The sequence below is a fragment of the Heterocephalus glaber genome, unplaced genomic scaffold (genome assembly GCF_053883595.1).
Source record: "Heterocephalus glaber isolate CG9 unplaced genomic scaffold, H.glaber_assembly_v1.0 deba00001472, whole genome shotgun sequence".
In the NCBI taxonomy this organism is placed as follows: Eukaryota; Metazoa; Chordata; class Mammalia; order Rodentia; family Bathyergidae; genus Heterocephalus; species Heterocephalus glaber.
In genome coordinates this window covers 6,923,326-6,944,548 of record NW_028258315.1, presented here as the reverse complement: position 1 = coordinate 6,944,548, position 21,223 = coordinate 6,923,326, and the positions used below count along the sequence as shown (strand labels likewise).

Genomic DNA, 21,223 nt, shown 5'->3' with positions numbered 1-21,223 from the left:
CAATTAGCATTTGAATTAGTGACATGAGGATAAACAGGTGATTATCGCATTTAACAGCTGGTGAATGGTGTTAAATGGACACTGTCTGACAGCTTGAGCTTCAGATGCAGGGTTTATTAACAAATGATTAAGGGAGAGAGAGAGAAGGAGAATACTGGTTTTTGAAAATATAAAGGAAAAGCAGATTTCTGAAATGAAGTCCTTTCAAAGTGCTTTAGACAGACCAAACTAGATTGATTCCAACTTCTAAATCTGGTTGCTTGTTTAGAAAGTGAATGGCACAGACAATCTCATTTCATACTTCCTGCCTTTGGTCTGAGCAGCTCCTCATGATTTATAGATGCTCACAGGGCTCCTTCAGTTCACAAGGGGCACTCACAGCACCAAGTCAGGGGCTGCATTGCTCCCACGGGGAAACTGAGTCATAGGACTAACTGCACAGACTTTCAAGGGGCCACATTCAGAAGCAGGAGGAGGGACAAATTAGAACTCATATCCCAAACTTTAGCATTAGCTTCTAAATAACCTCTCTCCTCTCTCTCTCTCTCTCTGGGTGAAAACCATATTGACCTGTTTAAGGTATCAGGTGAGAACATTTTTATTGTACCTGATGTTATCTTGACAGTTTTCCTTTAATGCTTTGGATTACAGCTGTGGGAACCCTTGCCTGCCATGTGAGCTGGCAGGGGCCTGACAGAATGTATTATTGCTGCCTTTTCTTTTGTTTTCACTGAGGTTTGGGCTTCTTACCCCCTCCCCGACCTCTGTGCTGGGGGATTGAACCCAGGGCCTCAGGTGCCCACTAAGCCACTGAGCTACACCCCAATCCCCTTCCTGATTTCTTCATCTGTCTTAAGTTTTGGGTTTGTGGATTCAGGGTCAAGATGGACATAAAGCTATCATAGTTTACTGCATTATAACCGGTGGCGTAGGTTCTCTAGCAGTTCTACAAAACACAGTAAAACTTTCACTGATCCAGCCTTCTTGGTGAAGAAGGAGCCAATCTTTCTTAGCACAAGACATTGCCAGGAAGAATGCTACTTTGATAAATGCAAATGTCATTTTCTCTTGGTCTATGAGTGTGTGTATTTGGATACCAGGCACACAAAGAACCAAGAGGGCATAGAGACGTAGACCGTCTGCTGGCCCCATTGGGCTTTCCCAAGCTAATGCTCAGAAACAAATGCTATTCACTTCTTACACACACACACACACACTTTTTCCTGACCCCCCCCCAAAAAAGAAAATCATTATCCTTTAGAAAGTGAATTTCAAGGCTAGGGATTTAGCTCAGTGGCACTGCACCTTCCTTGCAAGCACAAGGTCCTGAGTTTGATCCCTGGTACCAGAAAAAAAAAAGTGAATTTTGTTTGGATCTGAAGAAAGATTAGTGCACTCACCTGTATGTGGCTAGGCTGACTTGATTCTGCTTTATGATCACCTCCTTTCATTTTGTTCATGATCAGTAGGACGATGCAAAGGTTACACCATCCTGAATGAGCATTTGATGCTTTATTTTCTTGTAAGAGAGGAGCACATGTTGTACTTTTGCGGGGCCACAATGACCATGAGGAGGAAGGTTAGGACAGATTTGGAGTAAGTTAGATAGACTTAGTGTACATAAGTCCCAAATAGCGCATAGGACATATACTGATGTAAATTTATTCATTGTGTGAAATTGATAGGGTTGGTCTGACTCTGTTTCCACACCTGAGTGATAAAATTGGACCCAAAATGCCCTCCACATATGGTAAACTAAAACCTACCTTGATTTGCAACCAAGTTGTAACCTAATTTAAGAGTTTGCTAAATAACTGAGTCTCCCCCGATCATAGCAGCTGGACTTCCCGCCAACCAGAGGCTGAAAGCTGCCGAAACATGGTCATGAAGACAAATACTGAGTACAGCCAATCATTTTGTTTCTGGATGTCACTTCCTTTTCTCTGGCTAGAAATACAGCCTGCACATGTGGTGGGGTGAAGGAACATTTGGAAGCAACTTCCCTCCAGAGTGCTGCCTGTTTCTGGAAACTTTTCTTGTCCAAATAAATTTGTCAAATGGAACTCATCCAAGAGTCATATTTAACAATCGTTTCTCTGAAAATCAAATTCAATTGGGCATCTATAGTTTATATTTGTTAAGTCAGGGTAGCTAGGCTGTGTAGTCCTGGAAATTCTTTACTGATTGGGCATCCTAGGAGTTTTCTCAGCATGCTCAGCAGAAGGAGAGGGGTTCTGGTAGGTTTGGCTGGACCTTGAAATTAGTTTGCTGCGCCACTATCCCCATGAGAAAGATGGGGCCATAATGTTCATAAAGATCTCTCTGGTTCTCAATACCCCTATTAATGAAAGCAGTATCTTGCTTGGATGAACCCTAGTAGTCATCCTTGTTATTTTTATGAACAAATACCTCTAGGCCATTAAGACAGGCACAGGGGCAGAGGAGAGAGGAAAATACAGTTGGAAGACCATCTCTCTCCTATCAGCTGTTCTGGAATGGCCCTTTCAGAAAGGACAAACTGTGGCCTCCTGAGTGAAGTCTTAGGCCCCAAATGATGCTTACGCTCATAGGAAGCTTTACAGTGTGTTTCTTCCATTGGTAGCTGGGCTTTTAATTTCTGCTGTACTTTGTGTAAGAGCTAGTGTTAACTTCCCAGAAGGACTTCCTTGGCTTCTATAAACTGACCCCTGGTGGTTCCTATAGCAACTGCAAAGCCAGAATAATGAGCTGTGTAAACAAGCTGGATTCCCAATGCCGGGGCAAAGCAGGCCTGCAGAAAGGGAGGTTATGATGTGCCAGAGAAGGGGCTCCTGGAATGAGCTGGGGACGTCCCAGAGCACCCACTGCCCCCTGCCTTCCTCTCTCCCGTGCTCTGCACTCCTGTCCTCCCCTCCACCCCCTCCTCTCCTCTCTGCTCCTCTCTTCTCCTCTCACCTCTGGAATTCCCACAAGCCCAGAGGAGGAGACCAAGGGTGTAGAATGGCAGCATGCAGGAACCTGCCTTTGATGCACAGGAACTGAGCGCCAGACAACTGGAAATGAAATAGATGCATTTACCCCCAGCCCTAGCCTAGAAATGTGTCAATCTGACCCTGAAAAACAAACAACCCATGTCATTGCCACACCTGCTCCTGCAGATGCCATGGGTGCCGAAGGATGGATTGCGAGCCCTCGGCTGCTCCTTGGGCACAGCAGGAGGAAGGAGCTTGAGCATTTCTGAGACCTGTGCAGCTTGCGTTAGGACCACTTCCTTTTTTGGAAGGAAAGATGAATGGAGAAAGGTCATCCTAAAATACACAACCCCTAAGAGTTTTGTAAGTATGCAGACACACACACACACACACACACACACACACACACACACGCACACACAGACTTTTTTTCCTCTCCAGGAACTTGGCTGCAGGAGGCTTTCTCACATAATAACAAAGCTTGCAATATTATTTTCAGTGTTCTTTGATTAACTCTCTCCCACCCTCATTCAAACTGCTTTCAAGAAATGTCTTTGTACATGAAATAAACTGTGTGATGCACCATCATGCAGCTTCTCCATGAGCCTCCTGAAGAGAAAACCCAAGTAAGCCGGCGGGGGGTGGGGGGCACTGGTGGAAAGCCTGGATTCTGTCTGTCTTCAACCTTGCCGTTACAGGCTCTTTTTTCTTTCTATACAAACCAATATTTTCTCAGTTACTCTAATAGGAAATCTAGTATAATAAATAATGCTTACAGTTAGTCTTCTGCATCTGTGGGTTCTGCATTTGCCAGTTCAACTAACCATGAATCAAAAAAAAATTTTAATTCTATCTGTGCTAAAAATATGTTTTTCCTTGTCTTTATTTCCTAAACAATAGAGCATAGCAACTATTTACACAGCATTTACACTGTATTAGCTGTTTTATGTAAACTAGAGATGATCTATAACAGAGGATTATGTTATATGCATATACTATGTTCTTTTATATAGAGGACTTCAGCATCTGCAGATCTGGGTTATGTGGGGGGGTCCTGGATCAGTCCTCTAGGTAGCGATGACTGTATTTCCATAACAACCTTTTTAGTGACATTCTTAACTTTCGGAAGTTGTGCACCAATCTCTTACTTTATTAGAACTTTACAACAATTCCCAGAATCATAGAGGGAAAATTCCATCTTCTGATCAATTCTTCAGATGAGGAAACTAACGTAAGCGAGATGAGATGACTCTATTACAGTGAAATTATGGGTTTAAAACATTGGGTTAAAAAAAGGATTACCGGGCCGGGGATTTAGCTCAGTGGTTCCAGCACCTGCCTGGCAAGTGCAAGGTCCCGAGTTTGATCCCTGGTACCAAAAAAAAAAAAAAAAACAATAACCAAGATACACATTGCTCTTATTTCTGAGATGTTGTATGCCCTGTGTTTATATTATTCTAGAGAGCAACGAACACTTGTTTTACCCATAAAGTCTTCATGTCTTATATTTTACAGAGCATTTCCCTCCAAATACATTAAATGTCTTCTACTTAGTATTGTTCTTTACATCCTCTTTTCGTAATAGACAATCAGGGTCTATTTTTAACATTTTTTTCCCTCATCCTTACACCATCTCCATTATGCTCTCTTTTCAAGCCCTATCAATAGCTATTGCCTGTGGCTGGTATGCGCTAAGTTTGCTGTTCTTAATCAGGAAAGAGATGAGAAGCCCTACCACAGTTCTTGTTTTTTTCCAAAGAATTTCTCCTCTTCTTCCTTCTCCTGCTCTCCTCCCTGCTTTTCTTTTTAAATTAGAGGTCACTGTGGGGCCGGGGATGTGACTCAGTGGTAGAGTCCTGCCTGGATTGTGCAAGGGAAGGCCACAGTCTGAGTTCTAAGGCCACAAAAAATAAATAAAATAAAATGACATAAAATTAGATTAAATTGCAGGCCATGGAATTTGCAGGATTCCTGTAATTTCAAACCTCAGCTCTTCCCTGGTGAGCAGCTATGGTGTTTGAGGTCTTTACTAAGGTGACAGGAAGACAGTCTGGACCAAGGATGCTCTCTCCTCAGGGAAAACAGGGAAATTTATGAAAAGCAACAATTCTTTGGAGCCACCCCCCCCCCATACAACTGCTTAATGCAAAAAAAAAGATGACAACGTAGCATGCTTCTGTGACCAGATATGTGGGATTTCCCCACATTCATCAGTTCTCTGACACCGGGCCATCGTACAGTTCAATTCCGACACCACCTACCTGGAGATAGTGTCAGACCCTGCAGGTGAAGAGCTCAGCTTCACAAAACTGCCTCATACACCAGCTACTGCTGCATGTTTCCGGTTTACTCACGACTTCAGTTCAGCTGGGGTACAAATCCAAGGCCCCCACAGTCCCCTTCTTGTTTGATCACAGAGGTCACAGAAACTCTCCTTCCTTTACCCACTTCTTACTAATGGGTACAGCCCAGGAACAGCCACCTGGGAGGAGGCATAGGGCTGACAGAGGAGAAAGGGGTACAGCGATCCCGAGTCCTCTCCGGAGTGCCATCCTCCCTGCACCCATGTTTGTTCCTATTCACCAGTACGGAAGCTCCCTGAACCCCACAGTTCAGGGACTTTTCTAGAGGCTTCAGCGTGTTAGGGTGACCGGTGATGAACTCACCCCCCGGCTCTCTCCCTTACCAGAGGATGCCTTGTGGGGCTGAGAGTTCCAAGGTTCTCTCTTGGCGTAGTCTTTCCAGTGACCGGGCCCCATCCAAGACCTGCTCATTAGAACAAAAGAGGGTCTTATTGCCCAGGAAATCCTATGCAATTCTGGAGCTCTGTGTCAGCTGTCAGGTACTGGGTCAAAAACCAAATGTTAAGACCAAAGATACTGCCATATTGATCAGGGAATGCCAAGGGTTTGGGGAGCTCGGTGCCAGGAATCGGGCACCAAGACCAAAAGACCTGCTTCTCATTAGAAATCACAGTGATCGATCATAGCATCACACAGCCCGGGTGGTGTCTGCAGCGAGGTGGGCCTGCCTGCTTTCCGGCTAGGAGAGATGCAGGTCCTTCCTCACCAGTGGCAGTGATGGCCAGTGTCGGCCTGGACTTAGAAGCTCCTGAGCAGCAGACATAGCTCCGTAGCTAACGTAAGACACAGAACACGCCTTGTACAGTCTTCTGGTGGCTGAGCAAAGGAAGTGGAGTCCGTAAGAATTGGCAACATGGAAACAAAAGGATTGGACTTGAGGATGGCAAAGACCCAGGTAAGGTGGCATCCTTATTGTTTAAAAAAACAAGACTGGCTCCTTGGGTAGCTTAATTATTGACAAATTTCCTTCCCTTTCCTTCCATCCCTCCCTCCTTCCTGTGCACGTCCATGGCCTTTCTGTGGGGTCTGCTCTCTCTTTTGAAGCCTAACTGGAGCTGCTTCCCTCCCTTCTCCAGCCCTGGTGCCTGCAAGTCAGCCTGTGTGTGAGGTGGGCAGGAACCTGGTGGCTGTCCCCCCTAGCAAACTCCATCAGGGCAGCGCTGGGCCGCGGAGGGGAGCAGGCAGATTTCTGGAACAGTGCTTGCCTGGAATGCTCTGTGTCCTCCCAGACCCCTGTTGCTCTGCTGGCGATGCAGAGTCTGTGCTGCAGTCTAATCGCTGCTGAGAATCCTGGTACTTCCAGAAATTCCTCTCTGGCCCGTGTTGGGCTTCATCTTGTACACAGAGGGGAGCGGAGGGAAGGAAGATGGAGTGCTGCTCTGTGGCCTGCCTGGGAAGACCTCCGTTTTGTACGGCTTTCGCTCTCAGGGTGATAAGCTCTTCACCGAGCGCAGTGAATTTGCTCCTGCCAGGTGTGCGGAGCAGAGAGCATCAGGGGTCAGCAGGGGTCAGGCCCTCCCTCCTGCGCTCTGGTAAACAGTCAGGGTGTGGGGTACAGTGAGAAAGGGTGTCATTTCAGTTCCTATTACGGTTTTACAGCCTCTGGGCCAGCTTCATCCTCCGGAAAATCAAGGCAGCAAGTCCTCTGGAGGAGCCGCGGCCCTGTTTTCTAGGCGGGCAGACGACTCTGCAGACAAGGCGAGGACGCGCGGCTGCGACTCACCTCGGCCGCAGACGGGGCTCCGAGGAGCTGCAGGCCTCCGGGCCTTAGGCTGCCCTCACCCTCCGCTGAGGGATGAGGAGGGTGCGGGCTGCTACTGTCATCACTGGAAACCCCCACAGTCCGGTAAACTCAGGGACCAGGGATCTTCAGGTGCACCGTGGCCTGGGCCCGGCAGCGCAAAGTCCCCTCTCAGGCCCGCTCTGCACACACAGGGCCTCTGCGGCCCGCCAGGCCCCTCTCTTCCCCCGCAGGGCCCGGGGTCTGGGGCAGGGGCTGTCTTCCTTCTGCCCACCCCACCCCACCCAGCCTCACCCAGCTCCTTCTGCACGCTCAGTGCGGATAACAGTGCAGGGCACTGCTCTATGCCCCTCTGAGTCGCTCCTGTGAATAAACGCTTGGGGTGTGGAATCGGAGCCCTGTGGCAGCCTGGAACCAGGGACTCAGGTAGGTGGAGGCTCAGGGGCTGGTGCCTGAGGGGTTGAAGCTGCCACAGTGTGCAGTGGGGAGGCAGCTGGTGAGCAGGCCGGAGTCCCAGGTAACAGCTGGGCTCCACATGCAGCAGAAGGGGCTCCTTGGGGAAGCAGGGCCCAGCAGAGAACCTGCCTGGGCTACAGGTGGTTGCTTTTGGGTCCTAGGGAGCCGATGCTTGGCTGACTGATCGCATTTCTCTCTCCTTCCTCCCTCTGTCTCTCTCTCTCTCTCTCTCTCTCTCTCGATCTGAAGTAAGCATGGCAACATGCTAATGCTGATTTGTGCTTACCTAGGCCTTTATCCATTATTTCTGCACTTTTCTGCATATTTAAATTATCTTATAATTGAGAAAAAAATATTGCAAAGAAGGATCTGGATGACCTGTATTTTACCCAGCAGGTGCTGTCTGGGAAGTCTGTCTTACCCACATCTTACTATGACCTTGTTGGTTCTCCTTTCTCAATTGTGAAATTTCAGGCAGGGCCAGGAATTTGGATTCGTGGAGGTGGAGGAGCTGAGCCCCTCCCTCTTCCCCCTGCACCTGGTGGGCTGCAGAGCTTGGCGGGGGCAGCAGGGGATCCTGGGCAGGTCTCCCTGCATCCCTCCAGCTAGTTCTGAGACTGGCAGCAGAAGAGGGAGGCACTGGGCCTCCTCGAGTCTCCGCTGTAAACAGCAGCATGAATCATCTGGAAATCAACAGTCGTCTGTCCCGGTTCTGCAAAGACTGAGGAACTGCAGCAGCGTTGAGGGTGACTGGCCTGAAACTGCAGGGAAAGATAAATAACTTGGAGGAAAAACTCCAGCTGAGAGGCCCCAGCTGGGCATTCAAGGCCCGGCTCAGGGGGCTGGGGGTGGTTCCTTCCATTCTGAGGAGGGCGGGGGTGACACAGGAATCTCTGGGTAGGCCTGAGCCCTCCGTGGCTTCCTGGGGCAGTGTGACCTCCCTCTAGCCAGGACTGCAAGGTTGCACCCTAGCACCTCACTTGGTGACTCCCTGCAGTCCCCCCAGGGAAAGAGGCCCATAATGTGGACATTCAGAGGTGGCTGAGGCACAGGAACCGGAAAGACTGGTTTCCAGGGCTGGCAGCTGCCAGGAGATGCCAGGAGGCCAGGGGTAGGAAGGAGCAGCATTGGGGTGAGCAGCAGGCAGGCACTGGAAGCACTTCTGGAATCTCCAACTCTATTTCTGGCTGTCTTCCCTGGATGTTTTGCATCTAGGGTATGAGCTTGTAACTTGGCAACCCCTTTGCTGACTTGTTTGGGAATAAACTGTGCTGGGAGTGAGATCTAAATGCTGGGAGTTCACTCACACAGTTCTCATGGGTCCGGTTTTATTCTGAACACTTTCGATTACCCAGGAAAAGGTGAGGACCCAAAACATTTTCAAGCTAGTGAGTGTGGCTGGGATTGTTTTTTAAGTGTCATCTTTTACAGAGAAAGTGTACTTTTGTTTTTGAGTTATGTATCTTTTAAGTCAAGACTTGATGCATAGAGACATCATTATAGAGTCACGTGACACAGTCCCTGGAAACCAGCGTCATTCTTCTGAGAGTCATGGTGGTTAACAGCTCCGTGTTGCGTCAGGGTGTGTGAGGACTGATTCTATGCACTGCTCAAAAATAAAATTTACTTTTCAATTTTAAAAATATTTATTTGATTATTTAGATGGTCCTGGAGATTGAACTCAGGGTCTTCACACTGAGCCAATTGTAAGCCCTGTCAATTAATTTAATTTTTGAGACAGGGTCTTACAAAGTCACTAAGTTGTCCAAGCTGCGTTCAGACTGGCCATCCTTCTGTCTCAGCCTCCCAGAGTGCTGGGATCATAGCTGTGCACCACTACTACAACGGTCCTCTGATTTTTGAAGTGAGATAAGGACTAGTTGGTCTGCTCTACTTATCGGTGGTTTATGAAGATGGGGAAATGTTTATTTCATGAGCACATTTGTCCACCTTAATTTGCAAGGGATTCAAGAAAAAATAGCTGCCACGAAACACCGTTTGGTTCTTGTGAACCATGGTAATGTTTGGGACAATTTCTTCTACATCCAAACACCTTCAAAGTCATTGTCCTGTGGTCTGATCTGTGAATGTGTCTCCATCTATTGTTTTTCAGAGCCATCCGTGGGGGAGCCAATGCAGACGCTGGCTCTCCGGGGACACCACACTGTGCATTTCCTTCCTTTGGGAAGGACCTGGTGCCTGGTGGGGCATTGTTCTCTCCTTCCTTGACCAGAGGAAAGTTTTCCACTCTTTGGTAATCTATTATTCTGACCTTGAGAGCCAGAGAGAGGAGGCTTTGGCCGGGTGTGCTTCATGCAATGCCAGCGCTGCTCGTCTCTGTCCTGGGTGCCCCGCACCATGGCTGCCCCCTGCCCCCTGCATCCTCTTGTGGCTGGCACCTGCGTCCACACCTGCAGGACTCTGTGTGTGAGTGTATGAGTGTGTGTGTGAGAGTGTGAGTGTGCGTTGCAGAAAGGCAGAGAAGCAGAAACAGACAGAGACCAAGAGCATCAAGTTGTTTTTCTAGGATTCCACCTGGTACGTGGGATTCTCACCAGCATCACTAGCAAACCTGTACACTCAGCGCAAAAAAGTTCATTCTTAAATGAAGACATCAACACCGAGGGAGGGGCAGCGGGATGCAGGAGGAAGCTGCAGCCTGGCAGAGAGGAGGGGAGGCGTGGAAAGGCAACAGGGATGGGGGGAAGCCACTCTGGCTGCCGCCTTGGGAGCCAGGGCAGGCGCAGGGCCTCTGCCTTGCCCTTTGCTCCCTGCGGCTCTCTGCAGCCTCCTTCTGCCCCGCCTCTTTGTCTGACTTGGCGCAGGCAGATGCTGCTGCCAAAGCTGTCTTCATCAGATGAAGCCAAGGGGAAATCTGATTTGCCGCTAATTGGGCTCAGGCAGTTAGGGTTAAGCTGGCATGAGGGGACCATCGGACACCAGAATTTTCAGTGTTTTTCATCACAATCCCAGGAAGGGCTTCCAGAATTCAAGTGGTGGCAATCAGGATAGCCACTCACAGTATTGACATTTTAAATCTGTTTAGATCAGAATATTGGCCACCTGAAAATAGCCAGTGCATGCACTGTCATTTTCTCTCTATGCCATACACATTTACATACATGAACATTTATATACTAGATACATGTTGGGTATCAGATATACACCACATTCTAGATGCACACTTAAATATTATATGCCCTTGTTTACCTGGAGATGTTCTCTCTCTCTCAGACTGGGCTCCATATAATATATATATATATATATATATATATATATACATACACCATCTATATGCACTATATACTATACTATATCCATATAGTATATATATACACCATATATATATATGACCTATACTATGTACATACTGTACATAAAGTCTGCCCCCCAAACGTATACATACTTCAGCAGTTCACCATACTAGTAAATGTCTTAAAGCTCATGGCCACTACTTTGAGCACTTTTTGTGATTGTAGAGGCCAAAGGTAAATTGTATTAATCTTATGATATCTTACTAAATTTAGTATTAGAACATTTATGCAAGTTTTTCCTTTCCTGATGTATGTATTTTTCGTGTATAGATCATGCAGAGTATATGCATATATACGTATAACAAACATGCTGTATCTATACACACATACATGCCTGCAAGGTCATTTAGCAATAAGTGTGCGGAACGTTTCCCTTTTTATTTTCTACATCTCTTAGTCTTTAATAATGTCCATCTGCAATCAACCTTCCATGACCCGTCGGGAATTCCTATTTGCAAGCCGTCAGATGACGAGGCTGGAAGCAATTTCTCTTGGGCCTCTGGTTCCTTCTGAGCAAGCAAGGATTCTCTGTCTGCATTGGGCTCCTAGTGTCTGAGGCCTGTTCCTCTTGAGCACTTCCGTGGTGCTTCTGGGGGGCCACTTCCCGAATCTCAGACCAGACCCTAGATGCACAGGCGCCAGTTTCCTTATCGTCAGCCCCTCCTTCCGGCTTCCCTCCTCGTTCAGTACACACATGTTGATAGCTCGCTAGTGAGACAGCACTGTGGATGCTACAAAAGAGGGGGTGTGGAGTGTGCGTGGCTGCTCCTGGCTCTCTGTAGTGTTATCTGTGTGTTTGTGTGTGTGTGTGTGTGTGTGTGTGTGTGTGTGTGACACCCAGGAGCTACAGCTCCTGAGCTCTCACATCGATACTCCCAGGTGACACAGATACACCTCACACAGCATTTACCTTCTGTGCAGTTCTCAGGCCACATAAATAATCTCTCACCCCTGCGGCCCCAGGTCAGAGCCAGCCACCTGCTTGCATGACAGCAACTGCCCTTTATGTTTCCATTTCTGGAGCCCAGTGACCTCGGAGAGAGCTGCTGATCCAGATGCACCGTCCTTGTCAGTCTGCAGCCTCTACAGAGCCACCACGAGGGGCTGTCCTCGGGCAGTGGCACAAAACAAGGAGTGTGGTGATGGCCAGAAAGCTTCTCCAGACGCAACACTGCCCCACCTTTTCCTCTGACAAGTGCAGTTTCCTCTGCTGTCTGCTAGTGGCACTTTCTGATTTAGAGCAGAAGGCCATGTTCTCTGGCAAAGCATTTCCTGGGTCCAGTGCTGCAACCATGACTCTTGTGTCTGAGATCTGCTATTCTGCATGGTCAGGCCTGGGGCTTATTTGTGAGCTGGGTCCTTTCATCACTGCAGCTCCCAGCAGGCCGGCTGACTACTGTGATCTCGGGGTGTGCAGAGGCCCTGGAGCTGGGCCATGGGCCATCTGAGAGACACGGGGGCCATGGCAGGGTGGAGCATCCCCAGCCCTCTCCAGCTCTGACCACATGACTCAGAGCCACCAGGTGGTCTTGGGGAACCCTGTCCTGCCTTGGGCAGGACACAGCTTGGGCACACAGGGCCTGTCCTCAAGGGTCCTGCAGCCCACAGGAGGGGTGACTCTTGGCCCTACAATCTCCTTTCCTCCGGTCCCCAAGGAGTGGGCTGTCCAGGGTTCTGTCTGTGCTCGTGGAGCTGGGACTAGGGGCAGCAGGACAGGAGACAAGTGACTCTCGGAGGCTTTCTGGCTGTTGGCTTCTCTAGATCTGCTGTGGTTTGTACTGTTGTTGTCTGTGTGCGAAGACATCTCTCTTAGTTCATTTAGTGCTATTATCATAGGCTGGGTAATTTATGAAGAAAAGACATTCCTGACAGTTCTTCAGGCTGGGCAGTCCAAGGTCGAGGGACTCACATCTGGTGAGGGCTTTCTTGCTGCATCACTTCATGGCAGAAGGTGGAAAGCAACAGAAGGAGAGAGCCAAGAGCAGGAGGGGACAGGCTTTCATAACAAGCCCACTCCCATAGTAACAGCATCAGTTCCTTCCCCGGGGAGGCCTGAAGACCTCGAATTAGGCTCCGCCTTTCAACACTGTTGCATCAGGGGTGAAGTCCCCAACACACACACTTTGGGGACACATGCAACCCATAGCGACATCAATCCTACTCTTCCTCCCAGCCTTCAATTTGGGTCTTAGAGACTCACCCTCAGGAGTCTTTCTTGGTCTTTTGTTTTCTGCTTGCATTGTGGCTCTGCCACACCTTTCCCACTGATAAAATCTAAACCTTCTGCTGCCCACGTTCCCCCTGCAGTCATTCACATGCCAAGGCCTAGTTTATGGGTGTGGAGCAACATCACTATTCATTTTTGCCAGATTTTAAATGCAAAGGTGTCCCCAGGTATCCACAAAGGATGGGCTCCTGGTGGCTACTGAAGTCTGCAAGTGCTCCAAGGCTCTTCTGTAAAATGGTGTACTATTTGCTTAGAACCTGTGCACCTCTTCCTGTATAGTCTACATCTTCTCTAGATGACTTATAATACTCGACACAATATAAATAATTGTATCATTTAGCGAATAATGATAAGGAAAATGTCTGTACAAGTTCAGTTATACACACATTTATTCTTTTTTTTTACTTTGTTTTTTATTTTATTGGTACACTTTAGGTATACAATATAATGACATTCATCATTGGAAATTTGCACCTTTACGTAATCTCTCTTGGTTCTTATTTTTTCCCCCTTCCCCTGCCCTCCCTTCAACCTCTCCATCCCTCCCTATTTATAAAGACTTTGTTTCCATTTTTTAATTTTCTCATATGAATTCCATTCCCCTCTTTCCTTTCCCCTACCTCTCCCACTTTCCCTTCCCCTTTTCTTCCTATTTCACATTATCTATTATACCTTTTAGTCCTTATTTACACTTTCAGTTTCTCACACTAGAGAAACTATTCAATATTTACACATGTGTGTCCTATTTATTTCACTTAAGAGTATCGCCTCAATGTGCATCCATTTAGCTATAAATGTCTCTAATTTCTCACTTTTTATGGCTGAGTACTACTCCATTTTATATAAAAACCACATTTTCTTGATCCAGTCTCCAGTTGATGGGTATTTGGGCTGTTTCCAAGCTTTAGCTATTACAAACTGTGCTGCTATGAATATGGGTGCACATATATCACTGTGGTATGATTCTTTTAATTCTTTGGGGAAGATACCCAGAAGGGGAATAGCTGGGTCAAATGGGACTTCCAGTCCTAGTTCTTTGAGGTATCTCCATACTGATTTCCACACTGGTTGCACCAGTCTACACTCCCACCAGTAGCGGAGCAGAGTTCCTTTTTCCCTACAGCCCTGCCAGCATTTGTTATTTGTTGATTTCTTGATAGCAGCCATTCTTTCTGGGTAAGGTGGAATCTCAGCATTGTTTTCATTTGCATCTCTTGAATGACTAGTGATGTTGAACATTTTTTCATGTGTTTATTTGCCATTTCTACTTCTTTGTCTGAGAAATGTCTGTTCATTTCAGATGCCCATTTTTGGATTGGGTCTTTAAATTTGGGAGGTCTGATTTTTTAAAGTTCTTTGTAGAGTCTAGATAGTAGAACTTTGTTTGATGAACAGCAGGTGAAAATTTTTTCCCACATTGTGGGTTGTCTCTTCACACTGTTGGTGGTTTCTCTTGCTGTGCAGAAGCTTTTTAATAAGAAGAAATCCCACTTGTTGATAGTTTGTGCTAGTTCATGGGCAACTGAGGTTTTGTTCATAAAGTCTTTTCCTACACCAATGTCTTCAAGAGTTCTACCTAACCTCTGTTCCAGCCGATTCAGCATTTCTATTTTAATATTTAGATCTTTAATCCATTTAGATTTTAGTTTAGTGCATGATGAGATATATAGATCTAGTTTTAATCTTTAACAAGTTGAAACCCAAGTTTTCCAGCACCATTTATTAAAGAGGCTATCTTTCCTCCAGTGAGGGTGTTTGGCTCCTTTATCGAAGATGAGGTGGCTGAGTGTGTCTGGTGTTGTTTCTGCATCTTCTAATCTGTTCCAACTGGTCCTCAGGTCTGTTTCTTTGCCAGTATCATGCTGTTTTTTTTTGTTTTTTTGTTTTTTTTATCACAGTAGCTTTGTAGTATAGTTTCAAGTTGGGGATTGTGATATCCCCTGTCATGTCTCTCTTACCTAGAATTACTTTTGCTACTCTGGGTCTCTTCTTGTTCCAAATGAATTTTTGGATTGTTTTCTCAAGGTCTATGAAGTATGCTGCTGGGATTTCAATTGGGATTGCATTGAATCTATACAGTAGTTTTGGAAGTATGGCCATTTTCACTGTGTTGATCCTTCCTACCCAGGATCAGGGGATGTTTTTCCATTTTCTGATATCATCTTCAATCTCTCTTTTCAGAGTGCTATAGTTTTCGGAGAAGAGGTCTTTGATTTCTTTTGTTAGATTGATTCCTAAGTATTTCATTTTTTTGGATGCTATTGTGAAAGGAATTGTTTGCCCTATTTCTGTCTCAGTGAGTCTGTTGTTTGTGTAGAGGAAAGCTATTGATTTTTGTGTGGTGACCTTGTATCCAGCTACTCTACTGAATCTGGTTATTAAGTCTAGAAGACTTTAGGTGGCATTCTTGGGGTCTTCTATATAGAGTATCATGTCATCTGCAAATAATGACAATTTGACTTCTTCATTTCCTATCTTTATTCCTTTTATTTCTTTCTCTTGTCTAATTGCCATGGCTAATACTTCCAGAACTATATTGAACAGGAGTGGTGATACTGGACAACCTTGTCTTGTTCCTGATTTTAGTGTGAAGGATTTCAGTTTTTGACCATTTAGTATGATATTGGCTGTTGGTTTTTCATAGATAGCTTTTATCAGATTGAGATAGAGTCCAATCTATTCCAATTTTTTTGTAGGGTTTTAATCATAAATGCATGTTGGATTTTGTCAAATGCTTTTTCTGCATCTATGGAGATAGTCATATGGTTTTTGTCCTTGGCTTTATTGATATAGTGTATTACATTGATTGATTTGCATATGTGGAACCATCCCTGCATCCCTGGGATGAATACCACTTGGTCAGGATGTATGATTTTCTTAATGATCTTCTGCATATTATTTGCTAGTATCTTATTAAGGATTTTTGCATCTATGTTCATTAGTGAGATTGGCCTATAGTTCTCTTTTTCGGTTGGGTCTTTCTCTGCTTTCGGGATCAAGGTGATGCTTGCTTCCAGGAATGAATTCAGGAGTATTGCTTCCCTTTCAATTTCATTGAAGAGTTTAAACAGTAGTGGCAGTAGTTCCTCTTTAAAAGTTTTGTAGAATTCATCAGTGAAGCCATCAGTACCTGCGCTTTTCTTAGTTGGTAAGTTTTTAATTATGTTTTCAATTTCATTGATTGATATTGGGTTGTTTAGAATTTTTAGGTCTTCTTCGTTCAAGTTTGGTAATTCATATGTATCTAGGAATCTGTCCATTTCTTCTGTGTTGTCCATCTTATTGGCGTATAGGTTCTGGAAGTAGGTACTGATGATTCTCTGGATTTCTGCTGGGTCTGTTGTAATTTCACCCTTTTCATTCCTAATTGCATGGATTTGGGCCTTTTCTTTCCTTTTTCTGATAAGGTTGGCTAAGGGTTTGTCAATTTTGTTTATTTTTTCAAAGAATCAACTCTTGGCTTCATTAATTTTTTGTATCATTCTCTTGGTTTCCATTGCATTGATTTCTGCTCTGATCTTCATAACTTCCTCCCTTGTATGAGCTTTGGGTTTGTCCTGCTCTTCTTTTTCTAGAAGCTTGAGGTTCAGCATCAGGTTGTTTAATTGGGCTCACTCTGCTTTCTTAATATGAGTATTCACTGTTATGAATTTCCCTCGTAAAACTGCTTACATTGTGTCCCACAGATTCCGATATGTTGTATTGTCATTGTCATTTAATTGAAGGAACTGTCTGATTTCTTCTTTAATTTCCTCTGTGACCCATTGGTTATTCAGAAGTATGATGTTCAATTTCCATGTGTTTATGAAATTCTTGTGGTTTATTTTGCTATTGATCTGCAATTTCATCGTACTATGGTCTGATAATATACAAGGGATAAGTTCAATTCCTTTGCACTTACTTAGACATGTTCTATGAGCAAGCATGTGGTCTATTTTGAAGAATGACCCATGTGCAGCTGAGAAGAATGTGTATTCTGATTTTGTGGGGTGGAACACTCTGTAAACATCTGTTAAGTTCATTTGTTAAAGAGTTCGATTTCATTACTACGATTTCATTACTTATTTTTTGTCTAGTTGATCTATTTGTGACAGTGGGGTATTGAGGTCCCCCATTACTATTGTATTAGTGCATATATGACTTTTCATGTCCGTTAGTTTTTGTTTTATATAGTTGGGCTCACTAGTGTTTGGTGCACAGATATTTATGATTGTCATCTTTTCCTCTTGGATTGTTCCCTTTTCAAGGATGTAGTGTCCTTCTTTGTCTCTCTTAATCAGTATTGGTTTGAAATCCACTTGATCTGCAAAGAGGATAGCTACTTCTGCTATTTTTGGGTTCTCATTGCATGGAATATTGTTTTCCACCCTTTAACTTTCAGTCTATGAGTTTCATTTTGAATTAAGTGTGTTTCTTGTATACAGCATATTGTTGGATTTTGCTTCTCAACCCATTCTGCCAGTCTATTTCTTTTGATTGGTGAATTGAGACCATTAACATTGATGGTTATAACTGATACATATTGACTTATCATTGTCATGACTTTTTCTTTTTGTTCCATTCTCCCTCTTTAGATTTAATTTCTTGTCGCACCTGATGGATTCATTCTACTGTGCTTCCTGGGCTTGTGATCCTCATTGTCTTTTCCTAGGATATTGTCTAAAAATTTTTGCAGTGCTGGTTTGGTATTCATGAAGTTCCTAAGGTGCTCTTTGTCATGAAATTATCTTATTTCTCCATCAATTTTGAAAGATAGTTTTGTAGGGTACATCAATCTGGGCTGGAGGCTGTTTTCCTTTAGGGTTTGGAATATGTCACTCCAAGCTCTTCTTGCCTTGATGGTTTGCGTTGAGAAGTCTGCTGTGATTCTGATAGGCTTTCCTTTGTATGTGATTTGTTTCTTTTCTCTAACTGCTTGTAGAACTTTGTTCTTCTGTTGGGTTTCTGGAATCTTAACTATTATATGCCTATGTGTAGATTTTTTTTGATCAAGGCTATGTGGTGTCCTATATGCCTCACTTATCTGTATGTCAAGCTCTTTTCCCCTGCTTGGGAAGTTTTCTGCCATCACTTCTGTGAACAGATTTTTTTATGTCATCTGCACTCTCTCCTCTTTCTTGTTTGACTCTCATTTTGTCTTCTCATTTTGATGGGGCGGGGGGTGCTGTTGGCACCCCATGGCTCACCTCCTCTGTGCTGGGAGCAGTGGAACAGCAGCCTGGAAACCCCTTCCTCTGGTCTGGGAATGGTGGAATGGTGGCTGGGAGGCCTCTTCCTCTGAGTGGTGGAACCTACAAACAATTATTCTTTAAAATATTTGCAATGTGCATTTGGTTGAATCTATAGATGTGAACCCCATAGATATGGAGGGCTGTGTGTGTGTGTGTGTGTGTGTGTGTGTGTGTGTGTATTTTAACCCAGTATTAGCCAACCTAACTCGGAATGGAACACAGAGTTGATATTGTGTGAGGAAAGGGAGTCATGCTTTATAAACCTTCCTATCTATACCTGATACTCTGCTCAGCCATCTAGGTACTTACAATGTATTTCCCTAGATGGATGGATGTGATTTGAAAAAAAAGACCAGAATGGAGGGATAAAGGCATACAGGTCCAGTGTATCAGGGTTGCTAGTTGGCTGATTTCGATCTCCTAATAAGTTTTATTGTCTTATCTTAGAGATAGCCAAGCCAGTCACCACTGGTTAATTCCCTTCTTTTTGCTGTGCCCTGACCATCTCCATAATCTTCCAGGATTCCCAGTGTTAGAAGAGCATATCCCAAAAAGTGAGCCATTATTCAATCTATTCTAGCAATTCACTGTCAGTATCTATGCTTCCTTCAAATGTTTTCTCCAACTATCTATGCTCCATCACTCCATTTCCTTGATGCTAAGATACACAGTGTTTCTTCTTTTTACATTTCTGAACTTGGAATCCATGTGAAATCAGGGGGTGGATCACAATGTGATAGCCTGGTTTCTTCTAGTGGCCCACCAAACATGAGCTATCAGTAGTGTTTTATGTTTGTTCCACCACTGATTGTGGGAGCCCCGAGAACCCTAAAGCAGGAATAGCAGCTATAATCACTCCCTTGGTAACCAGGGTGGGGCAGAGGCTCCTTTTCTATCACTTGACAGATCTTCCAGGCTCTGAATTCTCTCTAACTGCCCTCGGCTCTGTCTCGGTGGCTGTGGCACAGTCCTTTTGCTTCCTTCCTGTGTTGTTTTCCTTATCTGGGCTTTTGTTGGACTCCAACAAGGCTGCCTGTTCCTGAGTCCTGGCTTTGCCTCCATCCTGTGCTACCTCTTGGCTTGGTGCTATGTGAACTCTGCCATGCATGTGCGCACAGATACCAGTGAGTCTCCTGGACTGTGTGACCCAGGGACTCAGCGGCCATGTGCCACAGAGAGGCTTTCTGAGCGGGGACACGAACTCCCCTTTTGATTTTTGTAACATCATCACTTTGCCCAGTCACTATGATGTAGTATGGGCTCTATAACTGTTTAGACAGTCAAATAATTCAATTTTTTAATTCACATGCAACATATAGGTGCAGAACATTAAGTCTTGCTTACTTTTTCTTTTCTTCATGACAAGGAGGAGTTATAAGACACCGCTATTATTTGCAGGGCCGAGTATCCAGGCTGCAGGGCTCTCTGAGGCATTCATTTTTCCCCCAGAAGTTTCTGTCTTGTTTTCTGCCCCTCTGCCTGGGAGGGGAAGTGTTGGCATTGTCGGGTATGTGTGGGGTGGGCTGCACCATACATGACTTATCTCTCTTTCTGCATAGCTTTGTACCTGGCCATGTACCTGGGACAGGGCCGGGTTTATGGCTGAGCTTTGAGTCAGAGCCAGGTTGGGCTCCACAAGCTTTGGCCTTGCAGCCCAATCTATACCCTTGGGTTCTGCTACCTTATCTGGGTTAAGTTCACTCCTGGCTTTGCTCCAACACTTTTGTATAGGTTGTGGCTCTTAATGTTCTTAACTTCCTGGGTGAGGGCAGCTCTCCACCCATTAGGATAATTGCACTTTCCTGTGAATGGAACACTTTCTTACTCCACTTTCTTACTCGCTGGAGGCAAAGGAGCCTAAGGGAGCAGAGTCCTGTTCCCCCACTTCCCATAGCAGGCAGGACAGGCGGTGGAGTTAATACCCTTCTCACATAATGACCTAATTTGTTCACAATGACTATGGATTATTTTTCATGAATGTTCACTCTTACCCAGATTTTGGTGTACTAGTTCAGATCTCTCCTAGAAAAAAAAAAGAAAAAGAAAAAGCCAGCCATTATTTATAGAGGGGGTGCTAGTCTTCATTTGCTATAGTTAGGGGCTGTGCTGGGAGCCAGATTATAACATCCTAAAATGGGGACAGTAAGGAAGTGCTTTTCAGTAGTGAGTTTAGCTGGCTTGTGGGGGTTTTTGTTTGTATTTTGCAGTGCTAGGGATTGAACCCAGGGCCTGGCACATGCTAGGCGAATGCTGAACCACTGAGCTATAGTCCAGTCCCTATGAATTGATTCTGAAATGTTTAGAAATTTTGCTAGCCACCTGGCCATGGTATTTACATAGGGAAACTGTTGAATACTATATCTGGGTCTCTCTTTCTCTGTCTCTGAGTCTCTGTCTCTGTCTCTGTCTCTCTCTCTGTCTCTCTTTCCCCCTACCTTCCTCTCTATCTCCAAGAGAAGCCTAGAATTAGATGCCGTTTGTGCGTGCGTCACCAGAATCAAGAACGAACATCACGTTCAGGTGTGAAGATTCCGGCCTGCTGCCAGGAATGATCGGCTAACACAGACTTACTTGTCCCTGGTGGAAGGAGGCCGCCTGGCCTAAAGAGGGGACTCCACCCTCTTCCCCTTCCTACCCCAGGGCACCGAAGCCACCCTCTGGGGTCAAAGTAAAATTCCTGTGTTTCAGTCCTCAGCTGTTGGTGTTTGCACCCTCAGCATTTTTCACATTGCACTAATTTAAGCCAAGCAGGCAAATACTTGAGAATAAAATAAGCCATCATAGTGAAACCAGGGCATTTTAGATTTTTTTCCCGTGTGATACAAGCCCTGTAAGTATGCATGGCAGATAAAGAGTGGAAGGAAAAAGGGGTCTTTACTACCTCGCGCCCATCACCCATGCCCCGTGGACAATGTCGCCACGGGAAGAAAGGGTGGTTCC

General features: G+C 45.3%; 1 long non-coding RNA gene across 3 annotated transcripts in view; it reads left to right on the top strand.

The window, feature by feature from the left end:
* The first annotated feature begins 1,046 nt into the window (after positions 1–1,046).
* The window catches only part of LOC110349782 (uncharacterized), a 37,678-nt gene continuing 17,501 nt past the window's right edge, over positions 1,047–21,223 (top strand). Inside the window, exons 1-2 of one of the 3 annotated variants that reach the window (XR_015439300.1) lie at positions 1,047–6,786; positions 6,914–7,481. This is a non-coding gene — a long non-coding RNA (uncharacterized LOC110349782). The remainder of the gene's footprint in view (positions 6,787–6,913; positions 7,482–21,223) is intronic. The other 2 variants (XR_015439298.1, XR_015439299.1) reach the window with 2 other exon arrangements.